The sequence below is a fragment of the Trachypithecus francoisi genome, unplaced genomic scaffold (assembly GCF_009764315.1).
Source record: "Trachypithecus francoisi isolate TF-2019V2 unplaced genomic scaffold, Tfra_2.0 Lachesis_group3, whole genome shotgun sequence".
In the NCBI taxonomy this organism is placed as follows: Eukaryota; Metazoa; Chordata; class Mammalia; order Primates; family Cercopithecidae; genus Trachypithecus; species Trachypithecus francoisi.
In genome coordinates, this window is record NW_022681468.1 from 95,023,020 (window position 1) to 95,029,423 (window position 6,404).

Sequence of the window (6,404 nt, forward strand, 5' to 3'; positions counted from 1 at the left end):
GATTTAATCTCTCTGAGCCCTGGTTTCCTCATCTGTATGATGAGAATCATAAATCCTACTTAACAAGACAGCTATAAGGAGAAGATAAAATAATAATAATTACTATTAAATGTTCTGTAAACCATGAAGAGTTAAGTGACATTATTTCAACCTTGCTATTTCTTTCAGTAGTCTCATTATTTCTTCATGTGTCTTGTCTTTTGTTATTGTAAAATCAATTGCAAGACATAAACATGAATATTCTGAGACCTCAGGGTGATACCAGTTGTGTGAGTAGTTAGGAGAGGAAGTAAAGTCAGCAACAACTTTCCATGGACTTTTACTGTGAAATTATAATAATGGTAAGACTGCCTTAAAGTGGTATGTAGTATTTGCCTAAAACCACGACTTACCATGATATCTAAGGCCAAAACAGTGGGCTCTAGGAAATCTCACTTAAACATGTCACGATATTCTTATTACTCCTATTAATTGATTTTGTTCAGAAAATTCTAGACAACACATAATTTAAATCATATAAAATTGTTTTCATAGGTCAAGAGTGGGTGAATAAAGGACTCGAATAGACATTTCTCAAAAGAAGGTAGACAAATGGCCAATAAACATAGGGAAAAATGCTCAGCATCACTAGTCATCAGGGAAATGGAAATTAAAAGCACAATGCGAGACCACCTTACTCCTACGAGAATGACCATTAATAAAAAGTCAAAACAATAGGTGTTTGCATTTCTCTGATGGCCAGTGATGACGAGCATTTTTTCATGTGTCCGTTGGCTGTATGCATGTCTTCTTTTGAGAAATATCTGTTCATATCCTTTGCCCACTTTTTGATGGGGTTGTTTTTTTTTTTTTGAGATGGATTCTTGCTCTGCCGCCCGGGCTGGAGTGCAGTGGCCGGATCTCAGCTCACTGCAAGCTCCGCCTCCCGGGTTCACGCCATTCTCCTGTCTCAGCCTCCCGAGTAGCTGGGACTACAGGCGCCCGCCTCGTCGCCCGGCTAGTTTTTTGTATTTTGTAGTAGAGACGGGGTTTCACCGTATTAGCCAGGATGGTCTCGATCTCCTGACCTCGTGATCAGCCCGTCTCGGCCTCCCAAAGTGCTGGGATTACAGGCTTGAGCCACCGCGCCCGGCCTGTTTGAGTTCTTTGTAGGTTCTGGATAGCCCTTTGTCAGATGAGTAGATTGCAAAAATTTTCTCCCATTCTGTAGGTTGCCTGTTCACTCTGATGGTAGTCTCTTTTGCTGTGCAGAAGCTCTTTAGTTTAATTAGATCCCATTTGTCAATTTTGGCTTTTGTTGCTATTGCTTTTGGTGTTTTAGACATGAAGTCCTTGCCCATGCCTATGTCCTGAATGGTATTACCTAGGTTTTCTTCTAGGGTTTTGATGGTATTAGGTCTAACATTTAAGTCTCTAATCCATCTTGAATTAATTTTCGTATAAGGAGTAAGGAAAGGATTCAGTTTCAGCTTTCTACTTATGTCTAGCCAATTTTCCCAGCACCATTTATTAAATAGGGAATTCTTTCCCCATTTCTTGTTTTTCTCAGGTTTGTCAAAGATCAGATGGCTGTAGATGTGTGGCATTATTTCTGAGGACTCTGTTCTGTTCCATTGGTCTATATCTCTGTTTTGGTACCAGTACCATGCTGTTTTGGTTACTGTAGCCTTGTAGTATAGTTTGAAGTCAGGTAGCATGAACCACAATGAGATACCATCTCACATCAGTTAGAATGGCAATCATTAAAAAGTCAGGAAACAACAGGTGCTGGAGAGGATGTGGAGAAATAGGAACACTTTTACACTGTTGGTGGGATTGTAAACTAGTTCAACCATTATGGAAAAGAGTATGGCAATTCCTCAAGGATCTAGAACTAGAAGTACCATATGACCTAGCCATCCCATTACTGGGTATATACCCAAAGGATTATAAATCATGCTGCTATAAAGGCACATGCACACGTATGTTCATTGCGGCACTATTCACAATAGCAAAGACTTGGAATCAACCCAAATGTCCATCAGTGACAGACTGGATTAAGAAAATGTGGCACATATACACCATGGAATACTATGCAGCCATAAAAAAGGATGAGTTTGTATTCTTTATAGGGACATGGATGCAGCTGGAAACCATCATTCTCAGCAAACTATCGCAAGAACAGAAAACCAAACACTGCATGTTCTCACTCATAGGTGGGAACTGAACAGTGAGATCACTTGGACTTGGGAAGGGGAACATCACACACCAGGGCTTATTATGGGGAGGGGGGAGGGGGGAGGGATTGCATTGGGAGTTATACCTGATGTAAATGACAAGTTGTGGATGCTGACGAGTTGATGGGTGCAGCACACCAACATGGCACAAGTATACGTATGTAACAAACCTGCACTTTATGCACTTGTACCCTAGAACTTAAAGTATAATAATAATAATAATAATAATAAACAATAGGTGTTGGCAGGATATGAGGAAAAGGGAATGCTTATACACTGCTAGTAGGAATCTTAACTAGAACAATCACTGTGGAAAACAGCGTGGAGATTCCTTGAAGGGCTAAATGTAGATCTACCATTTGATCCAGCAATTCCACTACTGGGTATCTACCTCAAGGAAAAGAACTCTTTGCATGAAAAATACACTTGCACTTGTATGTTTATAGCAGCACAATTAACAATTGCAGAGATGTAGAACCAACCTCAATGCCCATCAACTATTTAGCAAATAAAGAAAATGTGATATATATATATATACTTTTTTTTCTTTTACATTCCATAGTACATGGAATACTACTCAGCCATTAAAAGGAAGGAAATAATGTCTTTTGCAGCAACTTGGATGGAGCTGGAAGTCATTATTCCAAGTGTAGTAACACAGGAGTGGAAAACCAAAAACTGTATATTCTCCCTTATAAGTAGGAGCTAAACTGTGAGTAAGCAGAGGCACAGAGAGTGATACAATGGACTTTAGAGACTAAGAAGGGAGAGGAAGGTGGGGGAGTAAGGATCAAAAACCTACACATTAGGTACAAGGTATACCACTCAGGTGATGGGTGCACTAAAACCTCAGCATTCACCACTACATAATTCACTCATGTAACAAAAAACCACTTGTACCCCAAAAGCCTATATGAGATAAAAATTTTGAAAAAAGAGTAGGCCAGACATAGTGGCTCACGCCTATAATCCCAGCACTTTGGGAGGCCAAGGTGGGTGGATCCAAGGTCAGGAGTCCGAGACCAGCCTGGACAACATGGTAAAACCCCGTCTCTACCAAAAAATATACAAAAAAAATTAGTGGGGCGTGGTGGCACATGCCTGTAATCCCAGCTACTTGGGAGGCTGAGGCAGGAGAATCGTTTGAATTTGGGAAGCAGGGTTGCAGTGAGCCGAGATCGCGCCATTGCACTCCAGCCTGGGTGACAGAGCAAGATGCTGTCTCAAAAAAGAAAAAAAGAGTGGGTGAATATTAACGATTTCCTACGGCTCCACCTAAAATATATCTGAATATCTACAAGAAATAATTCTAAATGCCCTTAAGCTGCACACTTGTGAAGCAAAGAATTCTTTAGGAAAAGAGTACAATTGAAGTGTCATATTAAAAACTTACAGACTTTTTTTTCTTCATACTATTTTGATAAGGTATGTGAGGCCCTTTAGTGAACTGCACCTTTACAGGGAAAATTGCATGAGCTCCTCACAAAAAGGTGGAACCAGCTTGAGTCTCTGCTAAGATGTAAGGTTGACAAGGACACAGGGTTTTTCTATTCACTGCCCTGCTCTGTTGTCTAGAATTGATCCTGCTCAACCAACTTACAGGTGGTTGGTAAATATTAGGTTGGTGCAAAGGTAATTGTGGTTTTGCCATTGAAAGTAATGGCAAAATCCACGATTACCTTTGCACCAACCTTATACTTGTTAATGAAGTTAGCAAGTGAATGGATAGTCACCATATGAATGTGTATATTATAGGCATTCACCTGCAGGAAGTTCAAACTTCCTCATGTAATTGATATTGCCCATACCAATTCCTGCGATTCAAAACGCCATGTCCCACTTTACCTACTACTAGCCATGTAATTGAAAGAAAGCTGTTTAACCTTTCTGTGTATGACTCCCACGTTTCAAGTGGAAATAAAAGTATAAAATGAAACCATTTTCTTTGATTTTGTGCCTAGTACATAGTGAGAACGAAAATCAAATTCCATCATAATGTTACAATCTCATTTCCTTCTTTAACCAAAACAACCAAATTGCAACCTCATTCTATTCCCTTATCCAGTGTTCTTTAAACAAAAGACAATTATCTTGCAGTGCTTCTATTACTCACTCACAGGAAAGAATTTGGGAAAATAAAGGAACTCTAGCTTTCTGGGAGGCCCGTGCAGTGATATGGATAATCATCTTGACCCTCGGCTGACATGTTTGTAAGAAAACAAGGTAGCAGTGTGGGTTCTAAGGCTGGGTCAGATTCTACGGTGGTCTCTTGGACTCTCCTGGAACCCTGCTACCATGCTCTAAAAAGCCCAAGACACATGGAGAGACCATATGCAGGCATTCCACTTGAAAATGCCAGCTAAGCCCAGCCTTCAAGTCATCCCAGCCCAAGCCCCCAACCTGTGAGTGAGGAAGCCTCCAGATGATTACCACTCCCAGCTGTCCCTGTTACCCAAGCTGTTCTCCAGTCTTACTAGCTGAGGCCTCAGAGGCTGTGGAGCAGAATCAGACCACCTCTGATGTGCTCAGTTTAAATTCTTGCCTCACTTGTAAATTATTATTAATCCTTTCTGTCCTCCACAGGCCACAGTCATGAAGTCAAAAACAAATGGGAACTGGACTTAATTGGAAGGAAGTCACTGATTCCAGAATTTATTATGCTGTGAGAAGGAAGAACATTGAAATGGAAACACTCATTTTGAAGTTGACAGAATGCTGTCTGGAGGATTCTAAGAGAAAAGTAGCGTGAGTCGTCCACCATGCAAAGAGAAAGATAGGTCTTATTATAATCATCCTGCCAAAAAGAATCCCAGGCAATCAGTGTAAATAAATAATCAGCAACCTGGGAAGGAGCCAAAGGTCCCAGAGAGCAAATTGTATGTATTAATACATTTTTAAACAGATGGAAGATAAATGAATAGTGTTTGGCATGGAATTGCAGTATATTTTTAATACAGCCATTCATGAGATTGCCTCAGATGGTCAGTTGGTGGGCAAGGAATAACTAAGGGAACAGGGCTAGAAACAACCAAGTTTTAGTCACTCCCAGTGGTTGCTAGACTCTACCCAAATAGCGTTAGGTGAGTCTCAGACTCACATTCAGGAAGCATCTGTAATTGACTAAAGATATAAAAGTTAGATTCTGGGGGAAAAAAATACCATAAGTGAAAGACAGTGTTGTTTTTTATGAGATGTAAGGAAAAGACAAAGAGAGAAACATTTGCTAATGGTAATATCTTCAGACTTTTTTTGAAGGTGTTTTTTTGTTTGTTTGAGACAGAGTCTCACTTTGTCGCCCAAGTTGACATGCAGTGGCACCATCTCAGCTCACTGCAACCTCCCCCTCCTGGGTTCAAGTGATTCTCCTGTCTCAGCCTCCCAAGTAGCTGGGACACAGGCGCATGCCACCATGCCTGGCTAATTTTTTTTTATTATTATTTTTAGTAGAGACAGGGATTCACCATGTTGGTCAGGCTAGTCTTGAACTCATGACCTCAAATGATCTGCCTTCCTCGGCCTCCCAAAGTGCTGGGATTATAGGCGTGAGCCACCACTGTGCCAGGCCACAAAATCTTTCCAGAACATTTGTTACCCTATATCTTCCTTGCCCATTCCCTACCTTTTTCCAGTGTCATGTCCCTCATGTTCCTGAGGATCCAGCTCAGGCTTTGCTCCTTTGTTCATTCTCCTGGCATTTGCTGAGCATAAGTTTAGACCAGATGTCATGCTTGTTGCTACATAAACAAAGTCAAATAGTACAGCTTCTGCCTTCAAGGAACTCCTTATTTAATTGGAGAGACTAATGCCTAAATACACCAATGCAGGATAGCGTAATAAGTCTTCGATAAGAACACACATGCCGAGGAACCTAGAGAAGCATACAAGAGGGTGCCAAGTCCACCCTGTGTACCTCAAGAAAGGGCTTCCACAAGAAGTTCTGCCAGTCCTGAGGAATGAAGAGGATGGAGTAGGAAAAATCGTGATGGGGGAGGAGGAGAGTGAGCAAGTAGGGATCATTATCAAAGCAAGCAGGTGTCAGTGAGCAAGAAGATCATTATCAATGCATGGCAGGTGCCCGGAAAGTGGGAGAGATAAGAAACAAGAATTGTCTGGGAATTGCAAGTTCTCCTTTGAGGAGCACGTCTTGACAACCTTTATTCTTTAATTGCACTTCATATGATCTCCCCC